The sequence below is a fragment of the Trichosurus vulpecula genome, chromosome 2 (assembly GCF_011100635.1).
Source record: "Trichosurus vulpecula isolate mTriVul1 chromosome 2, mTriVul1.pri, whole genome shotgun sequence".
NCBI lineage: Eukaryota > Metazoa > Chordata > Mammalia > Diprotodontia > Phalangeridae > Trichosurus > Trichosurus vulpecula.
In genome coordinates, this window is record NC_050574.1 from 379205613 (window position 1) to 379221932 (window position 16320).

Consider the following 16320-nt stretch of genomic DNA (forward strand, 5'->3'; position numbering starts at 1 on the left):
AGCTGGTAAAGTATTTGGGACAGGATTTAAATCAGATATCCCCTAACCCTTTGCACTATACAATGCAACTAAAAATAACTAGAATAAGAACAAATTAAAACCTCCCAAGTGAACACCAAAAAAGGAAAGTCTGAAAATGAAAAGTGATTAAGAAAATTGAAAATTAAGAAACAACAATAAACTAGTAAATAAAACCATGTGCTCTTTTGGGAAACGGGGATGATAAACCACTGGCTAATTTGATTTTTTAAAAAGCAAACCAAATTATCAGTATCGAAAAATCAAAAAGGTGAATTCAAAACCAATAAAGTACAAATAAATTCAATTACTAGGAACTATTTTGCCCAACTATATGCCAACAAAATTGACAATCTAAATTAAACAGATGAATATTTACAAAAATATAACGTTCTCGGAAGAAGGAAACAGAGAGAACAGAAAACAGAAAAGGAAACAGAATACTTAAATAACCATACATTAGAAAAAGAAACTGAACAATTGATAAATGAGATCCCTACAAAAAACAAAAACACTGCAGGACCAGATAAATGATAAATAAATCTGAACAAACATTTAAAGAATAACAAATTCCAATACCACATAAACTTATTGAGAAAAAAAATAGGTAAGGGAGTCCTTCTGTCACAAATATAGTCTTGAGACATAAATCAGGGAGAATCAAAACAGGAAAAAAAAAACAAACCAAAAACTTATTTTTTCCCCTAGTGCTTCAGTTTCCTTATCTGTAAAATGAGCTTGAGAAGGAAATGGCAAGCCACCCCTGTATCTTCACCAAGAAAACTCCAAAAGGGTCTTGAAGAAGATAAGTCATGATTGAAAATGACTGTAAAAAAGCAAAAAAAGATAAAAAGAAGCAGTTTTCTGAGGAAGAAATGAAAGCTAAGAACGATCATATAAAAATTATCTATATATCAATAATAATTAGAGAAACATAAAGTAAAACACCTTGGAGGAACTGCCTCACACTCATCAAATTGGTTAAGTGACTAAAAGGAAAATGACAAAGGCTGGTCTGGGAAAACAAGTACACCACTGGTGGAGCTGTGAACTTGTTAACCATTCTGGAAAACAACTGGAAATATGACCAAAAGGCTATCCTACTAGGGCTGTTCCCTAAAGAGATCAAGGAGGAAATGTATACAACATTATTTATAGCAGCTCTTTTTGTGGGGCCAAATATGTCCAGAATGGCTGGACAAGTTACAATATACAAATGTGATCGAATGCTTTAATGCTATAAGAAATGATGAAGGGGATGGTTTCAGACTTATGCAAAGTGAAGTGAACAGAGTTCTTTCTGTACAAAGTAACAATATTGTAAAGATAATCAATTTTTAAAGACTTAGTAACTCTCATCAACAAAATAACTTGCCACAATCAACAGACTCACAATGAAACAGGCTGTACACCTCCCAGATACAGAATTGATGGATGTGTAGATTGAAGCATGTATTTTTTTCCTTGCTTTTTTTTGGGAGGGGGTTGGGCCAAGGGGGAAGTAGGAGAAGAACATGGCTAATTCTATGCTTCTCCTGCCTAAACATATTTGAAAAATGTTTTGTTTTTCTTGCCTTCTCTTTGAGGAGGTGAGACATACATTTTTGAACATGGCCCCTGTGGATTTGTTTTCTTGACTTATGATTATTTGTTTTTTAAAAATTTTAAATTTTTTAAAATTTTAAATTTTTCTTTAATATTTTTAGTTTTCAGCATTAATTTCCACAAGATTTTGAATTTCTAATTTTCTCTCCATTTCTACCCTCCCCCACTCCAAAATGGCACATATTCTGATTATCTCGTTTCCCAATCAGCCCTCCCTTCTGTCACCCCACTCCCCCATCCCCTTTTCCCTTACTTTCTTGTAGGACAAGATAAGATTTCTACGTCCCATTGCCTGTATATCTCATTTCCCAGTTGCATGCAAAAACAACTTTTTTTTTAAAAAAAATCTGCTTTTAAAACTTTGAGTTCCAAATTCCCTCCCCTCTTCTCTTCCCACCTACCCTCCCTAAGAAGGCAAGCAATTCAACACAGGCCACACACGCATCATTATGTAAAACCCTTCCACAATGCTCATGTTGTGAAAGACTAACTATATTCTGCTCCCTCTTATCCAGTCCCACTTTATTCAATTTCCCCCCTTGACCCTGTCCCTTTTCAAAAGTGTTTGTTTCTGATTACCTCCTCCCCCCATGTGCCCTCCCTTCTATTGTCCCCCTTTTACATTCCCTTTCTCCTTCTTTCCCGTGGAGTAAGATACCCAATTGAGTGTGTATGTTATTCCCTGCTCAAGTTAAATCCAATGACAACAAGATTCACTCATTCCCCCTCACCTGCCCCCTCTTCCCTTCCTACAGAACTGCTTTTTCTTGCCACTTTTATGCGAGATAATTTACCTCATTCTATCTCTCCCTTTCTCCCTTTTTCAATATATTCCTCTCTCATCCCTTAATCTTATTTCATTTTTAAAGATATCATCCCTTCATATTCAACATCCTGTGCCCTCTATATATATTCCCTTCAACTACCCTAATACTGAGAAAGATCTCAATTATACACACCATCTTCCATGTAGGAATGTAAGCAAAACAGTTCAACTTTAGTAAGTCCCTTACGATTTCTCTTTCTTGTTTACCTTTTCATGCTTCTTTTGATTCTTGTATTTGAAAGTCAAATTTTCTATTCAGCTCTGGTCTTTTCACTGAGAAAGCTTGAAACTCCTCTATTTTATTGCAAATCCATATTTTGCCTTGGAGCATGATACTCAGTTTTGCTGGTAGGTGATTCTTGGTTTCAATCCCAACTCCTTTGACCTCCGGAATATATTCCAAGCCCTTCGATCCCTTAACGTAGAAGCTGTGTTATCCTGATTATGTTTCCACAATACTCAAATTGTTTCTTTCTGGCTGCTTGCAGTATTTTCTCCTTGATCTGGGAGCTCTGGAATTTGGAGACCATATTCCTAGGAGTTTTCTTTTTGGGATCTTTTTGAGGAGGCGATCTGTGGATTCTTTCAATTTCTATTTTACCCTCTGGCTCTAGAATATCATGGCAGTTCTCCTTGATAATTTCTTGAAAGATGATATCTAGGTTCTTTTTTTAATCATGGCTTTCAGGGAGTCCAATAATTTTTAAATTATCTCTCCTGGATCTATTTTCCAGGTCAGTGGTTTTTCCAATGAGATAGTTCACATTGTCTTCCACTTTTTCATTCTTTTGGTTCTGTCTTATATCTTGATTTTTTCATCAAGTCACTAGCTTCCACTTGTTCCAATTTAATTTTTAAGGTAGTATTTTCTTCAGTGGTCTTTTGGACCTCCTTTTCCATTTGGCTAATTCAGTCTTTCAAGGCATTCTTCTCCTTATTGGCTTTTTGGAGCTCTTTTGCCATTTGAGTTAGTCTATTTTTTAAGGTGGTATTTTCTTCAGTATTTTTTGGGTCTCTTTTAGCAAGTCATTGACTTGTTTTTCATGGTTTTCTTGCATCACTCTCCTTTCTGTCCCAATTATTCCTCTACTTCGCTAACTTGCTTTTCCAAATCCTTTTTGAGCTCTTCCATGGCCTGAGACCAATTCATATTTTTCTTGGAGGCTTTTGATGTAGGCTCTTTGACTTTGTTGACTTCTTTAGGCTGTATGTTTTGGACTTCTTTGTCACCAAAAAAAGATTCCAAAGTCTGAGTCTGAACCTGAGACGTTTTCGCTGCCTGTTCATGTTCCCAGCCAACTACTTGACCCTTGAGCTTTTTGTTGGGGGTATGACTACTTGTAGAGTAGAGAGTACTTTGTCCCAAGCTTGAGGGGCTGCGCTGCCATTTTCAGAGCTACATCTACACAGCAAGCTGTGCCACACCAGCGCTCCTTCTCCCCCAAGAACCGCCAACCAGGATTGTGGCCCAGATCCAGGCAGGGCAAAGCAGGCTTTGCACACCGGCTTTAATCTGCCACTTAATTCCTCCCACCAGGTGGGCCTGGGGCCTGAAGCAACTGTAGCTCTGGAAGCAGCCTCAGAACTATACCACCTCCACTGCCCCCAGGGTGGTGACTGACCACTAACTCCTTTCACTCTGTTCCAGCAGCTTTTCCTACTAACCTTTTCTGTTGTCTTTGGCGTTTGTGGGTTGAGAAATTTGGTAACTGCCACAGCTCACTGATTCAGGGTGTTATGCCTGTTCTGCCTGGCTCCCAGTCTGGTTGGTCCTGGCACGGCCCACGCTGGGCTGTGCTCTGCTCCCAGATCCGTGTGATAGACCCTTCCCAGTGACCATCCAGGCTGTCCTGGGCTGGAGCCCTGCTTCCCTTTGCTACTTCGTGGGTTCTGCAGGTCTAGAATTTATTCAGAGTCATTTTTTATAGGTGTTTGGAGGGACCTGGGGGGGAGCTTAAGCAAGTCCTCCTTTCCAGCCGTCATCTTGGCTCCACCCCCCAACTTACGATTATTTGTAACAGGAATTTTTGCTTTGTTTTTCCTTTCTCTCAGTTAATTGATGGTGGTGGTACTGATAGTGGTAGACAACGAATTACTATAAATTCAGGGAATAGCGTGAATAACAAATACTTGTAGGAAATCTAAGTAAGTCATAGGGAGAAGTAGTCTATAGATCTTAATCTAATTTTTTAAAAATAAGGAAGTTAGTGAACTAGACAGGATTTTAGAAAAGTCAGAAATCACAGATCTCTGGAGATAGAAAGTATACATATCAGTCTGAGTGGGGCAAATTTCCAAGCCGGGAGAGTCTGAAAGGCCGAAGGCACGAATCTGTAGGCTTGGAGAGTACTTTGCGTGCGAAGCTGCTCCAGACCAAAGCGGAAGTGGCCGGCCGGGAAATCCACGTGGGAAACAGGCTGGGAGAAAGCTGGGCACCCGAAACCGGCGGAGATCCCCAGGCCTCCGAACACAGGACGGCAGGCTGTGGAAGTGACGAGAGGCAGCGCAACGCCACCAGCCGTGAAACATCAACTCCTGAGGCTTGCAGCCCAAAGGTACGAAACGTGGATTCTTGAACTTCTGGGAGACATAATGACCAGGTAAATGGCTCTAATCCCTTCCCCCCCCTCCCCGAGAATTCCTCGGGAACAAAAAAAGAATGCTGAAACAGAAGAGATAGAAGTGGGGCTTCAGTGGCCAAATAGTAGAAGTTCATTAATCCCAGAGGGGCAGAGCCAGCAGGGGTCAACACCAGAAGCCCAGACGTAATCTTGCTCCCCTAGGGGAAGTGCCCATACCAGCTCAAACAATAAAGAGCTGAGACCATTGCTGAAGAGTAAGTGCTGGAGAGAACCCCTACGGAAAGAGACAACAGGGAGCCAGACCCCTCCCCCACACCTCAGGAAACTGAAGGCTATAATTCACAAAGACAACAACTAGACTCATAATCCCCAGAATAAGAAAGCTGGGACAGAGAGCCCTCAGCCCGAAAGGCAGAAATTTGTTGTAAAGCCAGGAAAAGGCTAAACAACATGAAGAAGAACACAAAAAAACCGAGGACCATTGATTCTTTTTATGGAGACAGGCATGATCAAAATACCAATTTGGAAGAGCATGGCAATGACACTATAGATACATCTGATACCTCAAAAGGTAATGTGAACTGGTCTTCAGCCCAAAAAGCATTGCTAGAAGAGCTAAAGGAAGATTTTAAAAACCAAATTAGGGAGGTAAAAGAAAATATGGAAAAAAAATCCCTGATGAAATCAAGTCCCTAAAGAATAAGATTGGTGAAATGGCTACGGAGATTCAGAATCTAAAGAGAGAAAATGACACCCTGAGAGGTAAAATCAACCAGTTGGAAAAGGAGACTCAAAAGCAAAATGAAAACACTAACTTATTAAAAATTAGAGTTGAGCAAGTGGAAGCTAATGAATCTAGCAGGCACCAAGAAGAAGTAAAACAAAATGTAAAGAAAAAATAGAAAAAAATGTTAAATATCTGATTGGGAAAACAACTGACCTGGAAAATAGATCCAGGAGAGACAATTTAAGAGTTATTGGTCTACTGGAAATCCATGATGAAAAAAAGAGCCTTGACAGTATCTTCGAAGAAATTATCAAAGACAACTGCCCAGAGGTCCTAGAACCAGAGGGCAAAATAGTCATTGAAAGAATTTACCGATTGCCCCCTAAAAGAGATCCCAAACTGAAAACACCAAAAAATATTATAGCCAAATTTCAGAACTACAAAGTCAAGGAGAAAATACTGCAAGCAGCCAAAAAGAAACAATTCAAATATCGTGGAACTACAGACAGGATCACGCAGGATCTCCCAGCTTTCACATTAAAAGACAGGAGAAATTGGAATATAATATTCTGAAGGGCAAAGGAGTTGGGACTACAACCAAGGATCAACCACCCAGCAAAACTAAGCATAATTTTTCAGGCAAGGAGATGGACATTCAACAAAATAAGGAAATTCCAGACCTTCCTGATGAAAAGGCCAGAACTCAATGGAAAATTTGATCTCCAAATACAAAACTCAAGAGACACATAAAAAGATAAACAGGGAGAAAGCCCCCACAAACCTTATTAATCAATAAGGGCAAATTATTTGCATCTTTATATAGGATTATACCATCTTACGTATGTTTTTTTTATATACATATATATATATATATATATATATATATATACATACACATATATATGTCAGTCTTGAGAATAGTACAGCTATTATGACAATTGAAAGGGATACACATAGATTGTGAATGCCTGTACAAAATAAGTGATATAAGGATAAAATACATAAGTAAGAGATGTAAAGGGAGGGCTATGAGAGAAGAGGTAAGGAGGTAGTAGAAAAGAGCAAATTACACCAAATGAAGAGGCACAAAAACATATTATAGTAGAGGGAAAAAAGGGAAGGAGAAGAGCAGTATTTGAGCTTTACTATCATCTGATCTGGTTCAAGAAGGGAATAACATACCCTGATAAATATAGAAATCTAACTTGTCCTACAGGAAGTAGGAGGGGAAGGGGGAAAAAAAAGGGAGGGGGGTGGTCAGAAGGGAGGGGAGAAGTAACAAGTGGGAAAAGGTAAGATAAGGGAGGGGAATAAAGAGGGAGGGTAAATTGAAGAAGGCGGCGGTCAAAAGCAAATCTTTGTTGAGGAGTGGAAGGGGAAAGGGAGACATAAAAGCATAAACAGGGGGAAATAGGATGGAGAAAAAGACACAGACAGAAATTATAACTGTGAACATGAATGGGATGAACTCTCCCATAAAACGGAAGCAGACAGCAGAATGGATTAAAAACCATCATCCTACAATATGCTGTTTACAAGAAACATATCTGAAATAGGGGGATACACACAGGGTAAAGGTAAAAGGCTGGAGTAAAATATATTGCGACTCAGCTAAAGTGAAAAAAGCAGGTGTAGCAATCCTAATCTCAGACAAAGCAAAAGTAAAGATAGATTTAATTAAAAGAGATAAGGAAGGACACTACATCCTGCTAAAAGGCACCATAAACAATGAAGCAATATCACTGTTTAACATTTATGCACCAGGTGGTATGGCATGCAAATTCTTAGAGGAGAGGTTAAGGCAATTACAGGAAGAAATAGACAGCAAAACTATAATACTGGGAGACCTCAACCTTCCCCTTTCTGAACCTGATAAATCTAACCTCAAAATAAATAAGATAGAAGTTAAGGAGGTAAACAGAATTTTAGAAAAGGCAGATATGATAGACCTCTGGAGAAAACTGAATGGGGATAAAAAGGAATATACTTTATTCTCAGCGGTACATGGCACATACTCAAAAACTGACCATGTACTAGGGCATAAAAACCTCACAATCCAGTGCAGAAAGGCAGAAGTAGTCAAAGCATACTTTTCAAGTCATGATGCAATAAGAATTATTTGTAACAAAGAACCATGGAAAAATAAGCTAAAAATTAATTGGAAACTAAATAATCTAATTCTAAAGAATGAGTGGGCCAAAGAACAAATCAGAGAAACAATTAATAACTTCATTCAAGAGAATGACAATAATATAACAACATACAAAAACTTATGGGATGCAGCAAAAGCAGTTCTTAGGGGAAGTTTTATATCCTTAAATGTTTACATGAATAAAATAGGGAAAAAGGAGATCAATGATCTGGGCATACAGCTGAAAAAGCTAGAAAAAGAGCAAATTGAAAATCCCCAATTAAATACTAAATTAGAAATACTGAAAATCAAAGGAGAAATTAATAAAATTGAAACCAAGAAAACTATTGAACTAATAAATAAAACAAAGAGCTGGTTTTATGAAAAAACCAATAAAATTGATAAACCTTTGGTCAATTTGATTATAAAAAAGAAAGAAGAAAATCAAATTACCAGTATAAAAAATGAAAAGGGTGAGTTCACCTCTAATGAAGAGGAAATCAAAACAATAATTAGGAATTATTTTGCCCAATTGTATGCCCATAAATAACTTCTATCAAACATTCAAAGAACAATTCTGATATTACACAAACTGGGAAAAAAAAAGGAAAACAAAGGCATCCTATCAAATTCCTCTACGGAATATGGTACATATACAAATATGGTCTTGATACCTAAAAGAGGAAGACCCAAAACAGAGAAAGAAAATTATATACACAGATCTTTCCTTATTATGGTAAACAGTAACTAAGACAAAAATCTAGCATTTTATCTAATGTGGACAAGCTAGATGCCTTTCAAATAAGGGGTAAAGCAATGATGTCCAGTATCAACAATGTTATTTGCAATATTGCTAGAATGCTAGCTATACTGATAAGACAAGCAAAAGAAATTAAGAGATAAAAAGGATTTTTTCCCCCTAGATGGCGTCAAACTCAAAAAGAAACAGACCCTGACAGGATGTATACTGACTTAGAAAACCACAAATTAACAATATCTATGTAGTATTGTGTTTTTATTAATTTTGTTAAACATTTCCCAATTACATTTTAATCTGGGTTAGGGCTCCAAATGAGTTTGACACTTAGAGCACTTTAGAGTCAATTTAACTGAAACAATAATTGGCAACATTACAGGCTACAAAATAATAACACACAAATCATCATTTCTGCATATTACCAACAAAACCTGGAGGGAAAATAACTACAGGATGTTTAAAATATCGGGGAATCTACTTATCAAGGCATATGTGAGAACTATATAAATATAACCACAGAGCACTTTTTAGAGAAGTAAAGACTTAAGTAATTAGAGAACTAATTGTTCATAGCAAGCCAGTATGATAAAAACAACAACGCTGACTAAATAATTTTATATATCCAGTGTCGTTCCAATCAAGCTACCAAAAGGATTACTTCATAGAGCGTGAAAAAAAAAGAATAATAAAATTCAACAGGAGGAAAAAGGGTCAAAGAATTTCAAGACAAACAATGGAAAAGAAAAAAAAAAGTTTAAGAAGAGTGCCTAATAGTACCAGATCCCTACTGCTACAAAGCAGTACTCACCAAAACAATTTGGTATGAGTTTAAAAAAAAAAAAAGAGCAGCTAGGTGGCACAGCGATTAAAGCACCAACCCCAGAGTAAGGAGGACCTAAGTTCAAATCCAGCCTCAGACACTTGACATACTTACTAGCTGTGTGACCCTGGGCAAGTCACTTAACCCCAATTGCGAGAGACAAGCTGATTAGCAAAACATATTGATGCAGAAGATCCAACTAGTGTGGTTAAGGACTCATTTCTTGACAGAAAACTGCTGGGACATTTGGAAGGTAGTCTTGTGGAAATTAGGTACAAACCAATACCTCACACGATATACAAAAATAAACTTCGATGGATACATTACTTAGATATAAAATGTCTTATCATAACAAAATAAAGGATCGCATAAGAAATTACCTTTGAGATTTATCCACGTCCAGAGAGAGAACTGATGAACTCTGAATGCAGATTAAAAACACTTTTTCTACTTTCTTGATGTTTCTTAATTTTTACTACTGTTGTTTTTTAAACAACATGTTTAATATAGAATATTTTGCATGAGGAAAAAAAATTAAAACATGAGATAGAAACCATGACTTGACACTGATGAACAAAACTGAACTAAATCATTTGAATGATTTCCAATAAACAATTTGGTTCTTTTCAGCACGCGTACAAAAATATACATCCCTTTTCCAACTACATATCTCAGTGAGGCTGGATTTTCATCATATATTTCAACAAAAAACGACATATTGAAACAGATTAAACACAGCAGATTAAAATCTAGATTTGAAAAAAAAAAGTGAAATAATGGCATTCTTCTCACATTGTTCTGGAAGTTATTTTTCTTTTTTTAAAAATTTTTAAAAATTTTTTTTAAAATTTTTACTTTTCAACACTTGGTTCTACATAATTTTGAGTGCCAGATTTTCTTCCTTCCCTCCCCCCTCCCTCCCCAAGATGGCATGGAATCCCATATACCTTCCACGTATAACTTCGCATTGAATTAATTTACATACTAGTCAAGTTATGGAGAAGAACTGCGATCAATGAAATGAATCATGAGAAAGAAGGTACAGGATCAAAAAACAAACAAACAAACCAACGCAAAAACATAAAAGAGAGAAAAAGAAAAAAAAAAGAGGAAAAAAAGGCTAGCATGAAGTATGCCTCAATCTGCATTCACACTTCACAGTTCTTTCTCTGGATGTAGATAGCATTCTCCATCATGAGTCCCTTGAAGTTGTCCTTACACCTTAGGTTGCTGAGAAGAGTGAAGTCTGTCAGGGTTGGTCCTCACAGAATCCATATATCTGTGGTTGTGTATAATGTTCTCCTGGCTCTGCTCCGCTCACTCAGCATTATGTCGTGAAGGTTTTTCCAGGTTGTTATGAAGTCCGTATCATCCCCATTTCTTATAGCACATAGTATTCCATTACCTTCATATACCATACTTTGTTCAGCCATTCCCCAATTGATGGGCATCCCTTTGATTTCCAACTCTTAGCTACCACAAAAAGAGCTGCTATAAATATTTTTGTACATATGGGTCCTTTTCCCACTTGTGTGATCTCTTTGGGATACAACCCTAGAAGTGGTATTGCTGGGTATGAACATTTTTATAGCCCTTTGGGCATAGTTCCAAATTGCTCTCCAAAATGGCTGGATCAGTTCACAACTCTACCAGCAATGTAACAATGTTCCAATTTTCTCACATCCTCTCCAGCATTTATCATTTTCCTGTTTTGTTATTTTAGCCAATCTGACAGGAGAGATGTGGTATCTAAGAGTTGTTTTGATTTGCAGTTCTCTAATCAGTAGTGATTTAGAGCATTTTTCATATGCCTATAGATATCTTTAATTTCTTCCTCTGAAAACTGCCTGTTCATGTCCTTTGACCATTTCTCAATTGGGGAGGACGTTATTTTTCATAAAAATGTCTTACTTTAACATGCAATGGGCTTGTTATTATTTGATAAATATTTTAAAATCTTATCAGTTTTATTTCTAATATACGTGTGTATATATGTGTGTGTACACACACACACATATAAGTGTGTGTGTATCCCCTATCAGTTATGTGTATACACACACATATGCGTGTGAGAGAGTGTGTGTGTGTGTGTGTGTGTGTGTATATCCCCTACAAAAAAAAGCTCTTTGGGGTCCTTAACAATTTTTAAGAGTGTAAGGGGATTCTCAGATAAAAAATATTGTATTTTAAGGTTACTTAGATCACTGAGACTTTAAATAATTTGCCCAGAGTAAAAAAAAAAAAAGTGTGTCTCTAAAGGCAATGGAGGTGGCAGAGTGTAACAACAATGCTACTTGCTGCTACCGTGGCTGTGTAAGGACAATAACACCAGCACACAGGACTGCTAGCACAGGTTCTTTGATGAGCTTTTCCAAGGAAAGCAACTTCAAGGAGTTTACAATCTCACTTTAATTAAACATACATATATCATTCACTTAGTTCAGAGGAAAAAGTCAGCACCCTGAACTTCAGAGAAAACACCAACAGAAATTACACACAGAAATTATATAAACAGAGCAAAATGACACAAATCAGCAGACAGGCTTCTAGCTGTCTGTCCAAGACATTACATACATAGTTGCCAGAGAGAGAGAGAAACACCAACATCTGGGTTTTTCAAAGTGTGTGTATGTGTGCGTGTGCGCGCATGCTCCTTAATGGCTACCCAGAGTCTGGTCTGGTCAAATCACATGACACCCTTCAAGTGAGTAAGCCCCCAGCAAAATCTCTCCTCCGAAGTTCTGAGAATTCTAGCTTAAGGGATACCCTTAGAGTACACCCTTTTTCGGGGTCAAGGGCTTTACAACGCCCAAAGGCTTCATGCCAGCCCTTTCCAGGGCTTCACCTTCCTACAAACAAAGGCAAGACTCAATCAAGGGCACCTGATTGCCTTGGTGCTTAGAAGCGCTACAAAACAAAAGACAACAAAAAGTCTCACTTTGCTTGCCATTACACATAGCCAAGGTGGAGTGTAAAGGCAGGGATTCACCCGAGCTCTCCCAAAATAACACCCCAAAACAAATTGTGGAGTGGCAGAACCAACAAAAGGGTGAGGTGAAACAATTTTGCTGCTCAAGACAATTTGGAAGGTTGGGCAGGAAAGGTCTGTCTCACTGGGGTGAGAGTGGAGTACAGTCCAGCAACCCAGCCACGTGGGGCTGCAGGGTAGGAGGGACCCTGGTCACAGTTCCAGGGCAGAGTGGAGTGCTTATCCACAGCACAGGCCAGAAGAATAGTGACCACACCACATATCCTTTCTTCCAGCAATACTACTACTACTAGAATTATATCCCAAAGAGATAAAAAAGCAGGGAAAGAACCTATTTGTACAAATAATCATAGCAGCTCTTTTTTTGGTGGCAAAGAATTGAAAATTGAGGGGAACTTCATCAACTGGGGAATGGCTGAACAAGTCGGGGTATGATTGTAAAAGAATACTATTGTGCTATAAGAAATGAAAAGTAGGATGATTTCAGAAAACCTTGAAAGACTTGTACAAACTGACGCCAAATGAAGTAAGCAGAACCAAGAGAAAATTGTACATAGTTAACCGTAATACTGTACAATGATTAACTTAGCTATTCTCAGGCATACAATGACCCAAGACAATGGGACTCATGATAAAAAATGCTATCCACATCTAGAGAAAGAACTGATGGAAGTCTCAATGCAAATCAAAGCATACTTATTTTTCCACTTTGTTTGCCATTTGTGTTTTTTTTTGTTTTGGTTTGTATCTTCTTTTAAAACATGACTAATATGGAAATAGGTTTTGAATGATTGCACATGTATAACCTATATCAAATTACTTACTGTCTCAGGGATGGGGGATGGTGTATGGGAGGGAGAGAATTTGGAACTCAAAATTCTAAAAAAAGAATGTTAAAAGTTTCTACATGTAATTGGAAAAAAATAAAATATTGAAGTTAAAAAAACCCCAAAACAAAGTTACTATTCCCCATAATCAAAACCGATTGCAAATGTTCATCTATTAAAGCTGATGTGTAATAAAATTTTACATATTTAAATCTCTGAAAATGTCTTTTTACACAAATATGTACTGACAAAATACTGCAATTCATATGCATATGATTTTAATTTAGCATCTTTATAACTTAGAAGGCATTTTAGAATTCTATTACATTCTAATTTCTAATTGAAGGTTAGATGGAAGCTCCTTGATTTCACAATTAAATGGGTTTTGAAATATGGAAATTTTTTTTTGCACTTGATCAAGGTCCAAAATAGCCTTCTACTACTGCAGCTTGAACTTGGAAAATTTATCTGTGGCAAAATTATGTGGGAATGGAAAATCTGTTTTCTGTTTTAACTTTTGACAGCACTGAGACATAATCTGTAATTCAAATAACATTAGTTGTTGAATTAACATCATTACAATCTGTTTCACACATAGATGCTATTTTGCCTGTAGTTTTACACTAAATTCAGTAAGAAGCATTATCAAGTCCATAGCAAAAGCTAATTTCCAAAGTCATTCAGCATTTGATAGTAATGGTTGAGAGTAGTTTTTGTTCAGAAAAATTTCAGTCCTTTTTTTCTTCCTTTTTTGTTTTTACATAATGGGTATGCATTAGTACTAAAAATAAATGAACAAACGAAGTGTCATGGCATGGAATATACCTGGCATTTGAAACACTGTGAAGTTATAATTTAGTTGCTGAGATTTGAGGTGTAACTAGCAGCAGTGTGAAGTGATAACGCTGTGGCTGCTATCTGGTCATATAACCTATGGCCATCTATAGGTCTGTCTCTCTCAACTACTCAGATCTGTAACTGTAGCTCCAATATGTTGGCTGTGTTTCAATAACACCTTATTTGAAAAATGTAAGAAAAATTCTTAGCTCCTAGGCCACAAGAAACCGGTCAGGGTAGGTGGTCCAAGGGCCAGAGCATGCCGACCCCTGGTCTAGACAATCAACAAAAAAAATAAATCAAGCCCAGATTTGTAGCAAATAGTTTTCTACTGATACCTTGGACAACTATGGTTTGAAGTGGGTAACATTTGAGAGATTCCAGGGCTGCCTTGATTATATCAATGATTTATTCCTGGAAGGGGGAACCAGAAGTGGAGGAGGATAGCATGCTTGTCCTACAATAACATGTAGGACCTACATGGACAAAAGAGAGTTTCAGAGCAAATGCCAAAACAGTGAAAAGGCACCAACAGGATGTGAGTGTGAGTGTCATATGTGATGAAAAGCAAATATACCAGCACAACCAGAACAGAGGGTATGTAAGAATATTGGAAAGGAGAAAGTGTCAAGTTGTAAAGGGCTTTAAAAACCAAATAGAGTATTTTATATTTGATCTGAGAGGTAATAGAGGGAGTCATTGAGATTTACTTCCATTCAGATCCCCTCACGGCAGTGTCCCTCCTCCAGAGAGCAAAGAAATAATTAAGACAACTTGCAGATGAGGCAGTCGAAAAGGCCATGAACTGTGATGAAAGGAGCTCACTGGCCCTGGTACTCAAGAGAGCAAGGAATTCAGGACAATGGCTATTGCTGTTACTAGTCTTCTATAAGGATGGTGACCTGAACTGCACAGAAAAAAGCAGGGAGTCTCCATGTAGACAGTAGTACCTATAACCAACCCTTTTTCTGTAATATAATGTTTTAAGTTCATATGACTTGGCAGTTTCATTTGCTCAAAAGAATATAAAGACTACCTGCGGGGGAGAGTTGAAAACAGTTCTTAAACTGCAGTACATGAAATGATTTTAAAAAAATATTTTGATAACTATTTCCTTTGTAATTCTACGCTTTCATTTTATCCATTTACAAACAGTATTCTGAGCAGCAGTTCATAGGCTTCACCAACCTGCCAGAACGATTCATGACACAACAATGCTTCAGAATTTCTGGCTTAAAAGGAGTCAAATTCAGATGCGCCTAGAAGGCTACAAGAGAGAAAGGAACTCAGATGTCATTCAGTCCAGAGCTGTTCTGGATCATAGAACTCCCTGCTTTTGTTCTTTCCACCTTCCAATATATCCACACACACACACACACACACACACACACACGCAAAAACCCTCTTCTGCTCAAAAATCTCCAATGGCTTCCTGTTGGCGATGAAGTTCAAACTTCTCAGTTTGGCACTTAGGGGTCCTGTACAATTTAACTGCCCCATTTCCAAATTACTCACTCCCTGCCCCCCAATTCAAGCCCAACTCAGGCAGAAATTTCCACCCAACAAACCTGATCAAGCACTTTGTTCTATATCTAACACATCCAAAATACTAAGTACAGAAAGGACTTAACGTAGTGCCAGGCATATAGCAGGTGCCATATAAATGCTTATTCCTTTCCCCTCTTACAGAAATTTGAGTTTGTGACATCCCCATATTAGTCTGTAAATTTTAAGCAAAAGGCTTAAATCTTATCAAATTCTTATCAAATTCTGAATACGCTCTAACCCTAGCATATTGTTCTTCACACAGTAAGTACTTGATGTTTGTTGCATGGTTAAAGTGTAAGAAGTCAACTTTAATTCCTTAGCTTTAATGAAAACGTTTCAACATTTAAGTTCCCAAAAATTCTTTTTAAAAATTTTTTTTAAATAGCGATATTAAAAACCATCAACAGATATATTTCAATATACAGTGGACAAGTAGGACTCTCAAAAAACAGTGAACTTGTCACAGTGTTTTTTTAAAAGAAATATATTACATCTAATGAGGTAGTAACAAAATTCCTCTATTTGTGGACCCTTATGTATTTGTTTTCTTTTCAACATTTAAAAATTTTTATAGACAATCTTTTCTGGACAGATTCTATCATTACCCACTAATCCTTTTAATTTCCCTCATACTTTGGACACTTCCCATCTGT

The 16320-nt window shown here is 37.3% G+C and overlaps 1 protein-coding gene across 1 annotated transcript in view; it reads right to left on the reverse strand.

The window, feature by feature from the left end:
- Positions 1-16320, reverse strand: part of PSMG1 (proteasome assembly chaperone 1) — a 30537-nt gene that overhangs the window by 12582 nt on the left and 1635 nt on the right. The gene's annotated exons all lie outside the window — the stretch shown is intronic.